At 39.5% G+C, this 22,490-nt stretch overlaps 1 protein-coding gene and 1 long non-coding RNA gene across 6 annotated transcripts in view; both read right to left on the minus strand.

Moving 5' to 3' along the window:
• Slc25a21 (solute carrier family 25 member 21) overlaps positions 1–22,490 on the minus strand; it is a 505,498-nt gene that overhangs the window by 442,055 nt on the left and 40,953 nt on the right.
• On the minus strand, positions 3,674–21,831 carry LOC120103539 (uncharacterized). 5 transcript variants are annotated; one of them, XR_015623046.1, is made up of 7 exons: positions 21,660–21,831; positions 20,406–20,534; positions 17,201–17,306; positions 15,774–15,965; positions 14,607–15,066; positions 7,593–7,725; positions 3,674–3,852 (listed from the first exon to the last, which is right to left on the minus strand). It is a non-coding gene; the product is annotated as an uncharacterized LOC120103539 (long non-coding RNA). The 5 variants fall into 5 exon arrangements; XR_015623043.1 differs by lacking the exon at positions 15,774–15,965 and having other exon boundaries at positions 14,607–15,315; positions 21,660–21,826; XR_015623047.1 differs by lacking the exons at positions 3,674–3,852; positions 7,593–7,725 and having other exon boundaries at positions 17,179–17,306; positions 21,660–21,826.

Raw genomic sequence — 22,490 nt, forward strand, 5'->3', positions numbered from 1 at the left:
GTGATTTTCATATTATCAAACTTAAAATACAGTTGGGAAGCAGGTACAACAGTCAAATGGCTAGAAGCAATTGCTGTGTAAGCCTGGTAACCTGAGTTCTGTGCACAGATGCACACTGGAAGAACAAAACCTAGACTCACAACATACACACATACACACACACACACACACACACACACACACACACACATACACATACTCTCATACATACAAACACACACACACTAATTATCAATATAATTATTAATTATATTACACACAATAATTATTGTATAGTTATATTATATTTTATCATTAATAATAATAATAACATATTATTATTAACCTTTAAAAATACAATTGAGGGGGTGGAAATATGGTTCGCCAGTTAAGACTACATTCTGATCTTATAAATGATCTCTTTCAGTTCCTGGCACCTATGTTAAAGAGTTCACAACTTTCTGTATCTCCAGCTGGAGGGAGATTTGACACCTTTCACATGCAAGGGTACCTGTACTTATATGCACCTATCCCTTCCAGCATACATAATTGAAAAAATGAAAATAAATCTTTAAAAATACAACTGAGATCACTACATTGGTTATTTACATGAAATATTCATATATATATCATATTTTAGGTATCTTTGTAGATAATCTTTCACTTTACTAATTTTTTTACATCATTGCTAATATACCATTACAAGCTCTAATTTTAAGTAACTCAATTTTAAACTATTTCTACAGTTGTTATTTTTGTAGGATTTTCACTTTAAGAAATTAGAAACAAGGTGATTGATATATAAAGGTAGTTACTAAGTCATTTATAATTATAATTGGTTAGTTAATGGAATGGATAACTAAAAGACTTTGTAAAACCTGTTTTTAATACTTATAGGTTCTTAATGTGGATGTTTATTTTGTTGCAAATTTGTCTGTCAGGCTAAGTCTCCAAGTGCAGAATGGGTTCCTGCCAACTCTCTAAAATCAGTTGTTCAAAAATCTTAATTATGAGAAAGTAAATAAAGAGTGGTTGAAGGAGTGCAGAGTTCCGATGAGTTAATGTAACTAAATACAAGCAAATCCACTTTCTTCAAACCAGCAAGCACAGTTCTGACAGTCATCCATCAAACTGAAGGCCTCCTTAATAAATGCCAATTACAGGGCATACATGCACAGACGTGGCATATACAGAATAAGTCATAAGATCATTTCCTTCCAAGAAAATTACTGATCAAGAAAACACCCAGACAGTGCCAATGACCAGCCCACCAACAGGAAGGCTTGCTCCTGACCAGAATTCTAACCTCACTGCTCACTTATTCTCTCTCCCCCACCCCCCTCTCCATCACCACCTCATTCTCTCTCTCTCTCTCTCTCTCTCTCTCTCTCTCTCTCTCTCTCTCTCTCTCTCTCCTCCCTCTCTTTCTCTTTGTCTCTCTCATACTTAAAAGTTCAGAACCACACAGAATTTTGTTTGGGGTTATACAAATTCCTTCACAATTTGTATAGAAGTCTAACATAACTTTTTAAAAGCCATGACATGCCCATAATGTATACAGAGTCTCTGACTTCCGCTCTAAGCGAGGCTTTTTCCTAACTTAATCATACTCAAATTTCACCCCTTTTAAAGATCCTGATTCAAAAATGTTCACTCATTCTCCACAGTCCACAAATTTATACCATCTCTTCCTGTGGTATTTTATGTGCATAAATTAAAAAAGAATGTCTTCTAAGAGGGAATAAAAAAAATAGGAAAAAAGTCATAAAATTTCTAAATTTAGTTCGTTTTTATTTTAACTCTCAATATATGTATTCACAACATTTATATTTCTACATGTTTATAAAATAATCCATTCATATTCCTTTAATTACGCAGAGGTGTTGGGTCAACACAGAAGCAATATCCTAGGATTCAGATTATATCACTATGAAATCTAACACATAGGGAAGTAAGGAAAGGAAAATTCTTCAAAAACGCCCCACTGGCAGGTTGGCTCTCGCTGTGCAGTTCACATAGTTATATGAATCCTGTGTGTTTCTTTTGTCAAATCCACCCTGGCCGGGTATGGACCTCATCCTCAGACAAGTTGCTTTGTGCTGTTTGATACCAGAGAACGGAAGGAAGACTTCAGAAGTGGCGTAGACACACAGCTTTTCTGTCCAGAAGCTGAGGACTCAATTTGATACAGATCGCTACTTCTTTAAGGAAGCTGTGGGGTGGGGGAGAAGGAGGTTTCAAATCTGAAAGCTATAACCTTCTATGATGACAGAGATAATTAATGAAGTGAAGGAAGACGTTGATGTTTGATATTTTATGCCAATGAGTTAGACTAGTCTGCATCAGACCGAGTTGATGTCCTATCTAATTGCCCTCTAAAGTGACACCTTCCATCACGCATGCAGGCCTTTGCTAAATTCATTTATTTCCGTCTTTCCTGAGATGATGAATGGTCTGAGCTCCATTCAATTATTTAAAATGTGCAAAGAAACAGAAACAATGAAACTGGCAAAGGCCTCGACATTCTTAGGAACAATTTGGGCTAATTAGCATCAACTTCTCCCCCATTCATCATACCCCTTTAGAAATATAAACAAACTGTCAGCTCTAACCTAACAAACAGATCACTGAGCTACTTAACACAAATTATTCTTACATGAAAAGCTCCTTCTCAGGCAATATTCTCCTTTAGGGCATCTGGGGAACTGAGCTATTAAAATTGAAGACATATGTTGCAGTCAAACTTGGCTCCCAGACTGTAATGATTGCTGCTGTGACAGTTTTCAGTCAGCATCCTTGCTGCCGGCAACTCAGCCCCGAGATTTAGGGTAACGGAAGTCAGAGAGAAGGAGACAAACAAGGCTGCACCCTGAAGACACCTTCTCTCCAGCGCTAGTGGCATCCAGGTGTGAGCCTGGCTCTCCCACTGCAGCTCAGGGCTGTTCTTGGTTTGCTTTGGATGTGACAAAGGACAGGAAGGTAAAAATGTAGGCTGTGACAGGCCTGTGGATTAGAACATGTTATTTTTCGCTCCGTCCTAACAGGGCTAGTGTTACGTAGCTCTGAACATTTAGCCGAAGGCTGTAAATCTTGAACTACCCTTCCAGGGAAACCAAGATGTGACCAGCAGGGTCCCAGCAGAGAGGAACAGCTTCTCAATAGATTGCTGTGTTCCTTCATATCACCTAAAAACTCCCAACTCTTACCTGGCAACTGGATTACTAGCTTATCTTCAACCTGGCCCTGACGTTGAACCAAACTTTTATCTTCTCTATTGTGTCCTCAGAAGGAGTTAATTCTCATGCTTTTTTTTTTTCAATGCTTTCAGTATCTATAAAGTCAGTATGAACACTGAATTAATCCTTCCTGCACTACTCAGAAGAAACAGAAGGCAAAGTTCCTCTGGGCCACGGGTCACAATATTTTTATAATGAATCGAAGCAGGACCTTATTTAAGGCACGTTCCTCCGTAAAGGACCTTATTTACAATGAATTGTTGATTCTTCACCACAGAACTCACAACCGACTGCAGGACTACAGCGTGTAGAGTGAGGTTCACCTGCCGTATGGATTTTCCTGTAAGGTACAGCATAGTCTTAGATTTAGACGCACTAGGCAGCACACTTGGAGGTAATCGTGATCTGAGTACAACCATGAGGAAAATGTGGTACTGAACAGATCTTTAAAAGGATACTTTTTTTCTTTTTCAGGCCAAAAGCTGGAAGAAGAAAGCCATGCACTATCCTGTTCAACGTCAGATGGCTCAAAGTTTTCAGTACTCTGCACAGTGTAAATAACCAAGAAACATCCCAAGTCTTTATTTGGACATTACAGAGACATGGTGGTAGTGACGTGAATTAAGAACCATGAGATCTGTGAACATGAATATCAATGCACACACATTTATGGTTATGTTCTCCTCTCACATTGCCCACTGCAGTTGTCTGAGCGTTCTCTCAGAAAAGCAAAGGATATGATCCAACCTCGAACTGGAGCCTTTGCAGGCTAACTGGTGAGGTGTACGGCCTCAGACCTCCTTCATGCATTCTCAGAGAGGATAAGAGGCTTTAAAACCGATTAGTGTATGTCATGCCCTTGGCCACAGTGATTCCTTCGAGATCATGGTTGAGGCTCAGTCTGAGCAAACGACTTATCAGAGATATTTGCTGGTTGCTTTAAGCAAAATGGTCCTACAATAACCAAGGATTCTGAGGACCCAGTCTCAGAATGAAGCAGGAGCTATAGAAAGCCAAAGGAGAGAAAGGAAAGAAATGGAGACCTTGGTGACGTTGCACAGCTAAAATAGGTTCATGTTTCCTTCGCCCCATTTATTTTCAATTAAATAGCTAATAAATCATGTTAATTATTTAGAGCTTGGGTAAAGTTTTGTTTTTCTTGTACCCAAGAAATCCTAATGTATTTACCCTCTGGTTTCCTCTCTGCTCCTAATACAGAGACATACATGGATGTGGGCATGCGCACCTGTGTGCACACGCAAATGGGAGGGGGGATAATGTCATTGAATTATGTATTTTGAATTATGAATTTTGTTTACCGTATACTTTATTTCAAGGCATCACGACTGGTAGATGGCAGCTCTAGATAGATATGTTGACTTCGTTTACTAGAACGGGTATCAATGTTCAGGTGGACCAGTGAACAGTGTACCACAGTAGTCATAGAAAGACTTACCAAGATGGCTATTGTCACATTGCTGCTCACTCCTGGACACAAAGGTTTCATCATAGTTATCTTAATTAAGAAGTTATTTACTGGGCTGGAGAGATGGCTCAGTGGTTAAGAGACTGACTGCTCTTCCAGAGGTCATGAGTTCAGATCCCAGCAACCACATGGTGGTTCACAACCATCTGTAATGAGATCTGATGCCCTCTTCTGGTGTGTCTGAAGACGACTACAGTGTATTTAATATATAAGATATAAATCTTTTTAAAAAGATATTTACTTGTCATAATTTCCTTAATTAAGAAGTTTCTTACTTTACACTATAAAACCTGCATCACAAAAGACTAAAATCTCAATACACCAAATTGAGATTCATCTGTTTTATTATTATAAAATTAATATGCTTACATCTCACATTACCTCAAAAAGTAGAATGACACAGATTATTTTAAAAACCTCTAACTCTTTCCTTCTCCAGATCAGGAAACTGAATAGATCTTAATGTTATTCAAGCTTCATTTATTAACGAGCCAGTTTTTTAGGGCAGCAGCCCAGCCCTCCTTTGCGCTATGGGTGGGTTTAGTAAGCATTACTGTCTGTGGATGCAAAAGTGCACTAGAATGAATGGCAACTGTAATTGCCTGACCTCAGGACAACTGACAAGTGACTAATTACTTTCACAGGTGGCCAACTGCTTTGGTAATTAGCCCATTGCAGGAAAAATCCATTTCATAGGAGAAGTCCTGTTCAAAACAGCCGCACCTACTGTTCAGAAGACAGACGAGAGAGGACATAAAAGTAAAGGCAGAATTGGGGATAATTGTGAAATGAAAAATAATCCACGGTTTCCTTAACAAACAACAGAGTTACCATCAATTTTGCTTTTTCCAAGGTAGTGAAATTCCATCTGTTTCTCCTCACAAAACAAATTTACAATTTATGCATGAGTATGAGAAGACCTCAAAGGCTCCAAACATGAGGTAACAGTAAAGCTCTGGAAGCTTCGTAGGAGGCTTTAGGACATAGTGTGTCCTCAAGAGGATTATGGAACCCTGACTTCCGTGTCTTTCAGCCATGAGAACAGCTTTGTCCCACGACCAGGTCCCACAGAACCATCTGCTTAGCCATATGTCCAGAGAGACTAGGCCACAAGCTCACGGACTGGACCACAGAAACTTCCTTTCATAAAGGAAAATGCTACCTTCTGTAATCAGAATACTCAATTAATTTAAGCAGCATTATGGACTTGAAAAACTGTGGTCAACAGACTTTAGCTAACTCTGTCACCTCCCCACTGTGCGTAGGATGCACCCTTGATCAAGTAGCCTTATCCTAGATCATGGAATTCTTCAGTATCGAGGTTCCTAGTAAAACTGTCCCCACCTTACAAAGGGATGTTAAATAGACCTGTTTATCACCTTCTATTTCTTTTTTATTTCCTTTGTTTTTTTTGAGACAGGGTCTCATTATGTATCCCTGCTTTTCCTGGAACCCAACTTGTAGACCAGGTTGGCCTCAAACTCACAGAGATCCACCTGCCTCTGCCCCCCAAGTTCTGAGATAAAAGGCGTGTGCCACCAGGCAGGCCTCGGTTCATCTCGCATAACAGGTTCTCCTAAGTGCCTATGAATAAGATAAGCCAACCACTCCTTCCCAAGCACACTTGTTACAAAAGATGTTTGGTTTCCCTTTAACAAGAAGAGTTCCTCTGAACTGTGTAAACCACATGAAAAAGATGGCTTTTTCCTAACCATGATTTCACAGGATTGAGTTAATGGATCTTAAGTATTTTTAAACCTGTGAAGGTCATATGGATTTGGATTTCTCAAAGCGGGAATAAGGCATGATATATCCTCTCCCTGACTCTCATCCTCCTTGCCTTCTCACCAGAAGTATTTCTGAACCTTTTGTATGCCTCTGAGGTGACTATCCATTCCTAATTGAGGAGTGCACCATTTGCGGGGTTCTTCCCCCTTAACATTTAAGCCATGCATTGCTGAAAGGAAATTTAACCCATATGATTCTGGGTAGTTTACATTTAACACATCAAAATATTCCCTGGTAACAAGCCACTTGTCTCAATAATCCTCCACTCTTATTTTAAGGACTCTCACTTTGGTTTCAGGAGATGAAATTTGAACTCCAGGAGGATGGATCTCTGCTTTCCTTTTAATCCTCATTTATTTGGTAGAATTTGCCTTGACTTTCCCCCTCCATAAGACAATCTTCCATGTAAACTTTCTTTTCTTAGAAGTGGGCCAGGTTCTGTGCTGGGAGCCTCCTGTGGATCTCCTTTAACCCTCACGTTGAATGAGGTAGTCTTTTCCCTACATTTCCAGATCCAGAAGCAAAACGTCCGAGAAACTGATTTACCCAAAGTCCCATCATCAATAAAAGCCTAGACCTTGCTGACTATGAGTCCCGCACTTCTCTTTATGGCATCCAACTCCTAAGGGTAGAGGCCTTGAGGACAAATCCTCCTGCCCCTTGGCTTCCTGGTAACAATAATACCCATCCCTGTGCAACCCATGTCCTCCCTCCCGGAAGGCTTCTTCCCTCCTCACAGTTCTTCACACCCTTGTCACACCTTCTACACTTCAACATAATCATCCTTTTCATGCTACGCCTGACTGAGTCCTGAAGTCCACAGGACATGCCACAGTCTCCTTTATCTTCCTCGAATCCAGCCCAACTTAGAAGTTCAACAGGTAGGCACGTGTCGTGGAATCGGTCTTGCTTCAGACTGAGGGGGAACGTCGCTCACTGGTGACTTTCTCACCCTGAGCACTGTCCATAGGGCAGGTTAAGATCAGCAGACTCGCTTTTTCCTCTTTCTTCCTTTTCCAAAGCCTGCTTGTCTGAGTCTGTGTGGGCCACACAGACACTTACGGGGCTAAGGCCAGAAAGTCACCTTTCCTGCGAGACATTACCTGTTTGATACTGCAGGCCATTGTGAGGATCTGGGCTAACGTCACCAATGAAAAGCATTTAGCGGGGTTGGAGATTTAGCTCAGTGGTAGAGCGCTTGCCTAGCAAGCGCAAGGCCCTGGATTCGGTCCCCAGCTCCGGGGGAAAAAAAGAAAAAGAAAAAAAAGAAAAAAAAAAAGAATGTTAAAAAAAAAACAAGTCTTTAAAAAAAGAAAAGCATTTAGCATAAGATATTCCAGCTCACATTTTTAAAACACAGACACCTATCACAATGTAATGAGTAGAAAATGGAAACACAGATATATAAATAATTACTGTTATTTAAGTTGTGAAAAGATAGTTCAATAATAGGGCATGTGTTGAATATATGTTTAGTCATACAGCAGACCTTAAATGATGGTTTTCAAGGATTTTAAAGTGATTAAAATATAGCGATAAAATTAAAAGGCAAAACAGATTATAGAACCAAATAGATGAGTGGCATCTAATTGCAATTATACAAATCCTCACATATTTAGAGAAATCTAATAAAACAAAAGATAGAACTATGTAATAAGTGGACTACAGGTGTGTTTTTTTTTTAATTTCCATGTTTGTAATTTGTCCCAGTGTCTGTTTGTACTGACTTTCTTACATGCATTACGGGCATCACTTCACATGTCAAATTCTTATCCCTAAAACAAAGACTAAAGTATTTATTTCTTTTTTTGTAATGCACTCATTATGACAATAAGTAATAATTATGTGTACAATCAAGTTTTCAAGTAATATCCAAATATACTCACAAGTTAATAACACAAATGTGCTATAAATATGCTTTGTAAGTCAATTTCACCACCGTGCAGAGTGTGCTTGCAAAAGCCTCCAGAATAGATAGCCTAATTTCCACCTGGGTGCTAAGTTGTTGACAACTGCACGCCTCTATACTAAATACACTGGCATGGTTGTGAGTGCACATAGATCTAAACACATGTAAGTGTCTGGGAACATAGATCTTGCCTTTCATTCCTAAGATACAGGTTTAATCTTAACTATTGTCGATAAAATAAATACATCTACTCATAAACGCTACAAAACTATGATGCGAACGCTGGCGTTGGTGCTGGCGGAGGTCTGGCGGTTCCTCTGAGGTAGCCAGGGAGTGGGGAGTAAGCACTTAGGCTGCACCAAATTCAAAACCAAAAGCATTTGTTCTTTTGTAATAAATAAACCATATGTTTCTGTATGATGTTTTATCAAATTTTAGTCTCTTTTAACTAGTGATTCATGTCTAATAACACTTTGCTTAAAACAAATAAATGTATGAAAATATTTTTTCTTCATATCTCGAGTCTAGAATATTCTATTTTTTCACTTTTCTCACTGCTGGGCTCACGCTCTCTCATATTAAAGCACGTGCTCTCCCACTGGGCTGCACGACTGGTCTCACCTTTTCCCATTTTATTTTTTCCTTTTTTCTACATCTTAAACTTTTTTTTTAAATAACGCACGGCACACACACTATCCTAGGTTTGCACACAGTGGAGCTTGTCAATACTGTGGTCTTCTATCCTTAGACTTCTATGCTAGACTACTGAGAGGAACAACAATCATGAAGCTACCATACCCTATAATAAATAGAATCTTCTGAAATACTTGGGTTAAGGGGGTAGTGTTAAGTTTTTAAAAATAAGATGTAAGCATTATGTAAACTAAAATTACAGTAGAGTGGATACATAGATCAATAGCATAGTTGTTTGCTATTATCAAATATTACACAGCATGCAAAATTATACACGCTGTGCATTTTCTAAGCTGAAGCACAGGAAGTTTATTTGTATCAGCATTGCTCGCACATGAGTGACGCAGCGATCAGTGTTGTTACAACAGCTATGATGTAATTAGGTCACAAGATGTCTCAGCTCCATCCTGGTTTATGGCACCACTATCAGCAGTACCCTGCCACTGACCAAAATGTCATGAGGTCTTTAGTAATATAAAATTATTGAAAAATAATCTAAATCTATTATACTTGAGAATTACAGCACTGGTTATGTAAAAAAAAAGTTTTTCTTTAAAGGTTTTTTGTTTTTGTTTTCTGTGCAGAGCACATGCTCTTCTTTTTCTGGGACTTCTCATTCCCTGGGACGCCTTGCTCTTTTACCTCTCAGAGCTATGGCATTATTATTCCTAAAAAACTGAAGGAAAAAAACCCACAAAGAGTAAGAAAGGTAGCAGTTTGTCCTACCAGAAGATAGACAATAGGTCAAATAGTAACTTTAGAGCCAGACACCACCATTGTAACTATGTTGCTCGTCTTCTAGCAGAGCTACAGTGGTCATCAAAGTCAAACAATGACATTGAGTAACACAGTGTGAGACTTCGGCCATATTCATGACAAGCATTTACAGAAGGGTAAACGGCAGTGCACACCTGGTTGGGGATGTGTGTATGAGTGCTGTATGAAAGAATTAATGTTGGAGGAAATGAATGTTTTATCCTACCCTAAATGTTAGGGGGAGGAGGGAGGGAGGAGGAAGAGGGGGAGGATGAGGAAGTTGAGGATGAGGAGGAAAAGGAAGAGGAGGAGGAGCAGGGGAAGACATGCTTGTCTCTTCTCCCCGAGGGTAAGGGATTTGGAGAGATTACACTAAATTATGTGCAGCTGAGGTTTCTGATTCTTGCCTTCTAAACTGGTCCTGGTCCCTGAACTGACGGAAGGATTCTAAATACCACAGGAGCCTGTATCAGGGATTTAGGCAAAATCTAAAGCATGGTCTGGATTTGGTTTCAGAATAAAAATAGTTACCACAGAGCACCACTGTGCATCTAACTCTGTGAAACGTTGCTTCATTTCATTAAACTACTTCAATGGGCAGGATATGAAGAGATGGACTTGAAGAAGCCGAGGCACTGTCACAGTATTATAGAGTGCACAGGAGACAAAGCTTTCAAAAAACTTCCAAGATACATTCAAATACTGTATTCAGTGTCCTTACTTCAGAAGTCAATTCATCATCCATAGCTTTCTACATAACCAATCAGGCACTGCATGTTACTCTGACTACCCCAAAGCCCTAAATTTCACAATGGAGATAATGACAGCCTAACCTCATATCAAACCCCACTTATTTATAAGTTGTTGAGATGAGCTAGGCAACCAATTATGATCCATGTTTTGATAATTATATTGATTTAGTTAAGAAGCAAAGACTTATATGAGGATATAAATGTATTGCTTCCCTCTGAATATTTAAAGTATAGCTTCTAACAGTAAAAAGTGAGGACTACATTCTGAGATGTTCAGTGATTATACATGGATGTCCCAGCACAGCAAAGAAGCATCATGTCCCGTGGCTTCCCTCAGTCATAAAGGACTTATCGGGCTCTAGCCGTTTTCCAGGGCACTCTCATGGTCTTTAGCTACCACTTATATTCATTACAAAGCAAGCCACAACTAACCCTAAGCCAAACCTCATAGATTTATCAACTTAAAACGTAGGCTGCTAGCTTGGGGAAAAAATGGTACATATTCAGATAGGGGTGCATATCAGATCCATTACATGGAACATCACTGCAGCCAGAGTAGGACAACCAATGACCAATTCCTCCAACTAGGACTCTCAGGGGGTTCTGAAATAACTGAATTCAATTATCAGAAGAGGAATGCATTTATTTTGTTAGAAATGTTAGCATTTAAATTATTAAATAGTCCTTGTTAGTTAGAAAATATACCTTCAAATGAACGCTTGAAAAGCATTAAGGTGTGAATGTTTTTGTGTACCAAATAGTAGACAGAGATTGAGGTCCTCGGGGAGATGATTGAGTCATTCATGCGGTCCTCATACATGGTACTCATACGGGAGGGGCAAATGTGCCTGCCGCTTCTACTATTTGAAGACTCAGCAAGATTATGCCATTTATCAGCAACCCTGACCAACCCATGAATCCATTGTTATCTCAACTGCAGCCTTCTCCTCCTTCAGAACTATGAGGAATAAATTTCTGCTTTTCACAAAATTACCAAATCCAAGAGATGTTATCAGTGCCAACTGAATGAACTGTGACAGGGAATTAAAACCAGTGTGAAGGTTTATAGCAATGAATAATGTATAAAAAGTTTTGGGGCTTTATTTCCACAAGCTATTTCACTACAAACATTTTAATTTTATAAAAATAACACAAAAATAATTATCTCTATGGCTAATAGCACAAACTTAACTCACATCACATACTATGCAACTATGCTTTGAGATTTTTGGTGCACTATGTAATCAAACACGTACAGAAATCAAGTAAGTAGTTTGACCACATTTACAGATAAGGACATCAAGGTTTAGAGAAATCATTATCTTGCTCAAGACCACACAGGTAAGAGGTTACTAAGCCTGGGTTCACTCTAAGTAAAACTGACTTGAACACTTGTGTACTCAACCTTATGGCCACCATAACTGCTAATGCTTTAGGAAGTCCATGGAGGGCCGACCTGCTGCTCTGACTACTCTGTGATCTGTTTGGTCTGTGACTTCTTGCATATCAATGGCCCCAGAAACAGCAGGTACAAGTAATTCCTATACAGATATAGGTATACAGATATAGATATCATATAGATATATCATATACACACACATGAAATAAAAATAAGTCTTAGAAAGTATACATCACCAAGTTACATTAGTCTAGGCATTCATAACTGCAGCAATGACCACTCAAAGCACAACTCAATGTAGGCAAAATTACATTTTAATAACCAATTTAGGAGAGTGTTCTTAGGGTAGAAAGTGTTCTTTAAACTTCTCCTATATTAAAAAGTAATGAGAGGCAAAATTCCTCTAGGACCGGGCACTTCCTGTGTTTACCGGAAGTCCCACACCCGCGGACCCCGGCCCGCAGCAGCTCTCTGCTCCCAAACCCCGTGGGAGAGAGACCTCACCGCCTGATCAGGTGGGCACTCCTGAGGCTGCAGAGCGGAGGAGACCACCAACACTGCCCACCCCTGCCCACATCCCTGGCCCAAGAGGCAACTGTATAAGGCCTCTGGGTTCCCATAGGGGAGGGCCCGGGAGCGGCAGGACCCCTGCGCCTGAGACACCGCCGGAACCTGAAGGAAACAGACCGGATAAACAGTTCTCTGCACCCAAATCCCGTGGGAGGGAGAGCTAAACCTTCAGAGAGGCGGACACGCCTGGGAAACCAGAAGAGACTGCACTCTGTGCACATCCAGACGCCAGAGGAAAACACCAAACGTCATCTGGAACCCTGGTGCACGGAGGCTCCCTTAAAGAGCGGCGCAGATCTTCCCGGTTGCTGCCGCCGCGGAGAGGACTTAGGCAGTACCCCACGAGCAAACTTGAGCCTTGGAACCGCAGGTAGGACCAACTTTTCCCCTGCAAGAAACCTGCCTGGTGAACTCAAGACACAGGCCCACAGGAACAGCTGAAGACCTGTAGAGAGGAAAAACTACACGCCCGAAAGCAGAACACTCTGTCCCCATAACTGGCTGAAAGAAAACAGGAAAACAGGTCTACAGCACTCCTGACACACAGGCTTATAGGACAGTCTAGCCACAGTCAGAAATAGCAGAACAAAGTAACACTAGAGATAATCTGATGGCGAGAGGCAAGCGCAGGAACCCAAGCAACAGAAACCAAGACTACATGGCATCATCGGAGCCCAATTCTCCCACCAAAGCAAACACGGAATATCCAAACACACCAGAAAAGCAAGATCTAGTTTCAAAATCATATTTGATCATGATGCTGGAGGACTTCAAGAAAGACGTGAAGAACTCCCTTAGAGAACAAGTAGAAGCCTACAGAGAGGAATCGCAAAAATCCCTGAAAGAATTCCAGGAAAACACAATCAAACAGTTGAAGGAATTAAAAATGGAAATAGAAGCAATCAAGAAAGAACATATGGCAACAACCCTGGACATAGAAAATCAAAAGAAAAGACAAGGAGCTGTAGATACAAGCTTCACCAACAGAATACAAGAGATGGAAGAGAGAATCTCGGGAGCAGAAGATTCCATAGAAATCATCGACTCAACTGTCAAAGATAATGTAAAGCGGAAAAAGCTACTGGTCCAAAACATACAGGAAATCCAGGACTCAATGAGAAGATCAAACCTAAGGATAATAGGTATAGAAGAGAGTGAAGACTCCCAGCTCAAAGGACCAGTAAATATCTTCAACAAAATCATAGAAGAAAACTTCCCTAACCTAAAAAAAGAGATACCCATAGGCATACAAGAAGCCTACAGAACTCCAAATAGATTGGACCAGAAAAGAAACACCTCCCATCACATAATAGTCAAAACACTAAATGCACAAAATAAAGAAAGAATATTAAAAGCAGTAAGGGAAAAAGGTCAAGTAACATATAAAGGCAGACCTATCAGAATCACACCAGACTTTTCCCCAGAAACTATGAAGGCCAGAAGATCCTGGACAGATGTCATACAGACCCTAAGAGAACACAAATGCCAGCCCAGGTTACTGTATCCTGCAAAACTCTCAATTAACATAGATGGAGAAACCAAGATATTCCATGACAAAACCAAATTTACACAATATCTTTCTACAAATCCAGCACTACAAAGGATAATAAATGGTAAAGCCCAACATAAGGAGGCAAGCTATACCCTAGAAGAAGCAAGAAACTAATCGTCTTGGCAACAAAACAAAGAGAATGAAAGCACACAAACATAACCTCACATCCAAATATGAATATAACAGGAAGCAATAATCACTATTCCTTAATATCTCTCAATATCAATGGCCTCAACTCCCCAATAAAAAGACATAGATTAACAAACTGGATACGCAATGAGGACCCTGCATTCTGCTGCCTACAGGAAACACACCTCAGAGACAAAGACAGACACTACCTCAGAGTGAAAGGCTGGAAAACAACTTTCCAAGCAAATGGTCAGAAGAAGCAAGCTGGAGTAGCCATTCTAATATCAAATAAAATCAATTTTCAATTAAAAGTCATCAAAAGGGGCTGGGGATTTAGCTCAGTGGTAGAGCACTTACCTAGGAAGCGCAAGGCCCTGGGTTCGGTCCCCAGCTCCGAAAAAAAGAACCAAAAAAAAAAAAAAAGTCATCAAAAAAGATAAGGAAGGACACTTCATATTCATCAAAGGAAAAATCCACCAAGATGAACTCTCAATCCTCATCTTCGATTGGTTTATATACAAGTGTGCAATTTCTAGGCTTGAAAGTAAAATGATGCTATCTGGTGCTGGATAGAGGAGCCTTATTTTTTATTATGGCAGCTTGCTATTTTTGTAACATGGTGATTTGGTTGAACACAATAAAGTACAGTAGTAACTGATCTCCCCCTCCTGGATGAGTGAGGAGATGATTAAATGTTGATGTCAGCATCCATGAGCATATTCAGATGAGCTTCTGCTTCTGTTGAAAAGGATGCTGTGCTTGATTGTGGTCCGAAGCTTTGAAGCACTACTTGGCATTTCCTTCCTTGGAGGTCTCACTGTTTAAACATAACAGATTTGATAGCTTGTTGGTAAGGTGAGGTCCAGCTTGTCTCCACTAGGTCATCTTCATGTGAATCCGGTGGTTATACGGTTTTGTTCTAGGGATATTTCATTTTTTTAATAACGGTTTTAGCTGACATTCATGGAGAGAATGAATCCTTAGAACTGTGCCACTAGTGAAAGGAAATCCTGTCTAGAGTATGTTTCTTTACAAAGCTGTGTCACACCATCCTTTGGGCCCTCTGCTGGAAAAGTAGAATCAAGTCTCAAATAATGCCTTTTAAATTGTATCCTCTAGTATTATAGATGTAGGACAGTACTGTATCATACCTCTGTGGATGTAAAATAGCTTGTACCTGCTTTATGACACGTAGTAGTGACCGTGCTTTATCAGAGCTGTTTTTAATGATGTTGCTCAGAATGTTTTCTTTCCAGATGATGATTGAGAAGCTAATTTAAAAAAAAAAATGGTGCCAGGTACCACAAGAGTAACAGAACTGTGCTGTTTTCTCGGGTTTTGTTTTTTTACTTTTTTTTTTTTAATGGAGTGTGCTGGATGTCTCTACAGTTTTGTTCAGATGACTGCAGAACCTGGAAAAGCTGTTGCTGCTGTTGATGCATAACACACTGCTATTATTGGTCTTTTTATATAAATATAAATATATATATACAGATATATAATTTGAATTTTTTGAAACTTTACCTGTGCTGTCAACTTTCGAAAAAAGTATCCCCGTTTACTGTGTTGAGTTGGCACTGTACAGAAATTAACAGCCATATTGGTCTAGAAATGTTGAACTTAAGTTTTTTCCATTTGTACAGGGGTAACACACTGTATTGAATATGTAAGGTCTTATATACGTGGGTTTGATTACAAAAACTAATAAAGTATTCTCTAAAAAAAAAAAAGTAATGAGCATAGTCAGTATTTATATTTAGTTGACCAAATACACATGATCTGTACTAAACACTAGGCAATATTCCACATGCTGGTCACTCAATCAATCTCAACAACTACATAATGAACCATCACCATCCCTAATTCACTGAAAGACGGAAGCTAGGGAGGGTAAATAACTGGTCCAAGAGCTTTCAGTTAAGCAATGAACTCCCAGAGTCAACAAGAGAAACAAGACTGAAGCAGAGGACCAGAAGGGTACAAACCACTGTCATAAAAGCATAGAGCGCGGTTTGTGGCGTCCTCTTCCATTTCTTGCTCCAGCAAAAACTGACCTCTTAGTCAATAGAATGGAAGCCAGAGATACGTAAAGCCAAGAGAGAGCAATGTAATTTTGGCTTTTTTGAAATTCCATTTTCTCTTTACCAGTCACAGAGATTAACTGCGACAGCAAATATTTCTGCACGGTGAGGTGCCCTGTGTACTAGTTTTAGTGCTACTTCTTGTTCACTGCCCAACAGCTAGCAAGTGACTTGGGTGTTATAGGCCTGCTTTTCTCATGGTTCATGAGACGTCCAGAATGTGAAATAATGGAAAGAGGTTGAATATATTTGGAGGCCTTTCTGTAAATTGTGAAACTGTCAAACAGTTGACTACATTTTCCGGTGGGTAACCAAAGGATGTTATAAAGAAACAATTTTAAATACCATTTAACAACGAATAGGTATGAACTATGTTTCTCTGAGATGTGACATTATTATTAGCATCACTTGAGATTTCATGCCATAGAAAATCATATATATGATATATAAATCACATATTTATATATACATATATATAATTAAAGCGAAATATTACATTATTATTAAAAACAGTTTATGGTTAGTCTTTATAACATGATAGTATTCTGGGACCGAAGCTTCTGACTTTTCATTGACATGTGCTCTCCATGAGAACCATTTTCGTACCTGTGAAAATACTGTCTATTTGTGGTAAAGCAATAGTCTGTGAATGCTGTGTCAGACTTTCTAATCATACCCTAGGGAGCCAAACAGTTCATTTCCTCTGAATTTGTATGACATATGTTCTATGTCAGGAGGTTGCAGTGGTTTGCACAAACATGAATTAGCCAGAAAACTAGTCCCTAGAGCACTTGCTTTATTATAAAATGCAAAAATGATACTGAAATCAAGGCAACTCTGCTATTTACCAAAATCATATGATGGGCTTACAGAAGGCGGGTGAGTAAGTTGAGCATCACTCCGTTCTGCAGTGTCGAGCATGTCTGCTTGAAACAGGGAATAGACAGGCTCTTCCCATTGTGTTCATGTTTCTTGCCTTCGCAGAAAGGAAATCAGGATGACAGACATGAGGTTATGGAATGATACGATGTAACAGCTGATGTGAGGATTGAAAGGCTCAGAAGAGTGGGTGATAGTGTAACTTCTTATTAATTTCTCTCCGGCCAATCTCCCTCTCACAGAGTCAATTCTACCCACATAACATCTCCCCACAATTGTGATTTAGTTACATAAGGTACTTTACCATATTATTAATAATTGTTATCAGCTAAATTCAGAGCAATGATTTTTCTTCTATGCAACTGCATATATTAGCAATTTAATATGGTGTTCGAAGTCAAGGAACAGAAGCTGGCCTAACAGTTACTTATGACATGGTTTCAGAGAGACTATAAACTATTGGGAAGAATTTGCTTGCTTTCTTCTATGCCAGACCACTATATGGTTCCAAAAAAAGAAAAAGCACACACCAATTAGTTTTTAAGAACAACAATGAAATCACTAATGAAAGGGTCTTGTAGAAAATTTTAACATACATTATAATGAGAAGAAAATCTAGCTAAAGAATACGATGTAAATATTTTAAACTTTTGTAAACTCATTTCTGTTCTCTAAACCTTGGTGTTGGCTTCAAAGGAAAGACTAAACTTTCCATAGGATGAAAATTGCTTCTTGAACAAAATTTGCTAATGCAATGAACCGAGAAACTGATGTAGTGACCATGCTCTGGCTGAAATGAGAACAGGGATTCAAGCACCATTAACCATCTCTCTTCCCGCTCCCAACCTCACCCCACACGCACACTTCCTTCTTCCAGACTGCAAGCCACTGTGCTTCATGACCCCCAAGGTCATTTCTGTGAGTCCAGGTGGACAACAAAAAGAACCAACAGAAATGGTAATTCCAAGACTGTCTGAGACTTCCGAGTTTCGAACAGGGGGGTATAGAAGGATGAAATGAAGGCCCTGTCGCAATACAATCATGTTCTGCTTGCTAGAACCTCGCTCTGATAATTGTCTGCTATTCACTTCTAGATCGAAAGCCAGAGAATTAAATAACAGTATCAATGATAAAGAAAAAATTCATTCTAAGAAATTTAGTATTTCTTACCTATTCCAATTCATTCTCCTCTAAAGAGACCCACATATAATTGGTGTATCCATACAATTTTCAAGCACATCACCCAGATAACTGGCCTTTAATCCCACTACTTGGGAGGCAAAAGCAGGCAGATCTCTGTGAGTTTGATGCCAGGCTGTTCTACACAGAGTTCCAGGATAGTCAGAGTTACATAGAGAGACTCGTCTCAAAACAAACAAACAAAATTCTAAGCAAACAGAAGAAAGAATAAATAGAGAGAGGAGTGATAAAAGGAAAAGAAATGAAGGAAAATCAGACATTTCACAGCACTTCAACAGAGTTCATAGTTCTTCAGAGAGCTATCTCCCTTCCCTCTCTCCCTGCCTGCCTCCCTCCCTTCCTCTCTTCCTTGCAACAAACTCTTCATTGCCTCTCGCCTTTAGCTATAGTCACCACTAGCTATCCCCAAACTACACTTGCAAGTGTCTTTTATTACTTAATGTGTGGTCTCATGACAGAGCTCCAGACCATAGGGTATGAAAGGCAGTCCTGTAATTGATTCCTAGTCCTATCATTATTAAGAAGGATGTGTTCTCTCCCCTTTGCAACTCAGGTTGGGATGAGAATATAGTGGTATAATTCACCTTTTATTGTGCAACTGAGAATTATATTCTAGGGAGAGGCAGATAATATTAGAAGTAATATAGATTTCTTGAATTATGGCAGAAACTCTTAAATGCCTTTTTCCTTTCCTCACCCACTACACTTTAGTGGAACCAGAGCTTAGATTACATCCTAACAAGAAGACAGGTATTTTTTTTCCTACCTAATTAATTACTTACAAATGAAAGTAAAGGGAACAGGTACAGAAGACAGTGGTCATTAAGGGTCTCTCTGCCTTTTTGTTCTAGGGGTTAAAATCCTCAGAGAGTCTTAACTCTAGAGTGGGTTTTAGAGTGTCAGGTCACACTAAGAAAGCCTTGTAAAATGGTTTGAGGGTTTCTGTGGTGATTTCAGAGAGGTCATATTTCAAAAGTCCAAAGAAATCTTAGCAGGGATCTGAAATCATACACTGCTGTCATATGGTACTCTGAGTGCCTCCTGCCTTCCTACTACCATGTGTTAAAATTACCTTTTTGCTATGACAAATAGCTGTTTAGTGGTTGAGTTTGGTATGGAATTTATTAAACATGAAATACAACTGTGCTCTACCCTCTTCAATCCCATTCCTCACGGCAATGAAATAGAGAGGGAGCGAATGAATTATTAAGACTGCGCACACCAACCAGAGCACAGGCTCAGTGCCTACAGCCTACGTAAGTATGTACAAGTGACTGTATTTTACCTTTGAAATTGACTTCTTTCTTCAGAAGCTTTCTCTAGTACTTTAAAGAATGTCACACTGATTAAAACTTTGCCTTGAAATGGCGAATCTCCATTGTCAACATGACTGGATTTGAAATCACCTAGGAGGGATTGGGGATTTAGCTCAGTGGTAGAGCGCTTGCCTAGCAAGAGCAAGGCCCTAGCAAGGCCCTGGGTTCGGTCCCCAGCTCCGGAAAAAAAAAAAATTGAAATCACCTAGGAGACACAGGTCTGGATGTATCTGTGAAGGTGTTACCAGAGAGGATCAACTGAGAAGGGAATGTGGGAAACCCCATCGATGGGCTGGGTCCCTGACCAGAATAAAAAGGAGAGGGATGGGAAAGTCAACTAGACATCTCTTTCTATTTCCTGAGTACAACACCCCCACTGCTATGCCTTCCACCCTACGAGGGGACTGTATCCCCTTAAACTGGGAGCCAAAATTAACCCTTCCCCAAGTTGATTTTGTAAGATTTTTGTCACAGTAAGGAGGAAAAAGTACCTAATACAGCTTCTCTCACTTGGAGTCTTTTTACTTTCATGGATATTTGCTAATGAGATATCTAAAAGCTATTAGTCCAACATCGAAAAGGATATATGTATTTTAATAAACTATGTAGAAAGCCATTAAAATGGCATAGAAAAAATAGGCAAACATTGTGATGTAGCAAAAAATGTGTAAGCTCTTAACCTTTGATTTTTCTTCAGGCCTTCGGCTTTCTTCCTGTATGCCATAATAAAACAGAGTTACAATCAATGCTTGATGACAAATGGTCTCAGGGCTGGGTTTGCTTCTTCTAAGCATATTGGCATTCATATGCTGGAAAAGATAAAAGTAATCAGCCAGCTTTAGACAAAAGTAGGATGACGATTCTGGCAAAACCTTCAAACCACAGTAAGCTCTAATTTGAAATGATGTTTGAAATAAAGCGATGCAACTAGGACCAACATATTTACACAGCAACTAAAAACTGAACTCACTAGACACAGTTAAGAGATGGAAACAATTAAATGTGTTTGCTTTCTGAATAGACCTACTATAGTGGAAGCTTTAAAGATAAAAAAAAAACAGTTTTATTAGACTCTATTATTTTGTTGCTATCCAGATTCTTAAATCATTTCTTTAATGGTCCTCTGAGGTTGTTCTAATAAGACATATTATGTTTAAGAGTGAGTAAACAATCTGTTTAATTTCACATTATCAATCCTTCACTAGGTTCCATTCTCATTGTCACCATATAGAAATGAGGACCAACATAACCAAACTTCCTGTGACGAAGAGAGTCTCGTTGGATTTCATTCCTCTGTTTAAATATAAGAAATTCAGTCTTTCTCCCTCTATATAAGTCAAGTTTTCTATGCTTTAAAAAAAAAGTTAGGTAAAGTTGTGTCATGCGAGTCATCTAAGCATGACAGGCACTTCGGCAGAACATAGTGATTGTTATGGCTCAGAGGAAACTGGGATGGTGAAGCTGTTATCCTGAGCTGAATCCCGCTCCAAATGCGGGATGGCCAGATACCAGCATATCATCAAGCCCTTGGCTAACACACATTCTCTGACCGCTCAATCACCGAGTGTCTTTAAGCCCCAGTGTCCTAGACTTTCTGGCGTCTTTTCCCTGGGGCTATATCCAGACAAGCCCAGCTCAGAGAGGTGACTCTTTATACACCATAATGAAGCCCAGGTCTGGGAAGTAAGTCTTGCCAAGGTCTCACTGAAGTTTGCCAAGAATTGATGCTACAGAGTATTGAAAACAGGACAGGTCCTTGTCTGTTCTCCACGTCACTAGTTTCCAGAGAAGACAATACATTTTTGAATGGCTCAATGGAATTTGTCTTCCTAATAAATCATACATCAACGAGGACACACATGAGCCCCTACTCCACCTGATACGGAAAGTGCAGGAGAGATTGGCAAACTAGAAAAAGAAAAGAGAAAACTTACTATTTTTCCACATCAAAGCTGAAAAATGTCAGGGCTCTCCTCGTGGTTTCTTTACCTGATGCAGAAGCTAACAGATTCAAGAGTATGTTCTTAACAGTGGTTAACTCCTCCCAGAAGCACATCCAGGTTAGGAGAGGATCTGACTTTGCTATGTTCCTATTTAAGCTGTTGAAGAAGGAGTTAAGGAAGATTATGCAGATGACAGCATTTAGCTTCAACGGGACCAAAAGATAACAGGAGAGCTAAAGACTGGCTAAACCATCACTTTTACTCAATTGCTTCACTCTACACAAGCGTAAGGCTGCTCACGCTGAAAGACTGCCACATTTTAACTGAGCTAAGAAGCCAATAATTGCCTCAGTTACTCTAACTGTAACAATTCAGCAGTCTAGAGAAAGTATTTAAAGATTTCAAGTGTTTCTTCTACTCAAAAACTACACTGAGAAAAGTTAAATATCAAAAATCCACGCAGAGGTTCATAGTGTAGATTTAGTTCCACAAGATTTGGTTACACAATTTAGTCTTTTTTACACAGAAACACACAAAGGATGGAAAATTTTGAAGAAGAACTGGAAGGACAACTCAGTGGTTAAGAATGTATATTGCTCAACCAGAAGACAGAAGTTCAGTTCCCAACACTCATATGGTAGTTTACCCCTCCAGCTCCAGTGGATCCAACACCCTCTGCTAGCCTCCAAGGGCTCCTGCATTCATGTACACATGCACACACACAAACATATAAGACAAAAAAGAAAAAAGAAAGGAGGAGGTGGGCTAGAAATAGAGCTTAGTTGATAGTTCACTTGTCATGAGGCCATAAATTCAATCCAA

Source organism: Rattus norvegicus, chromosome 6 (genome assembly GCF_021556685.1).
Source record: "Rattus norvegicus strain SHRSP/BbbUtx chromosome 6, alternate assembly SHRSP_T2T, whole genome shotgun sequence".
NCBI lineage: Eukaryota > Metazoa > Chordata > Mammalia > Rodentia > Muridae > Rattus > Rattus norvegicus.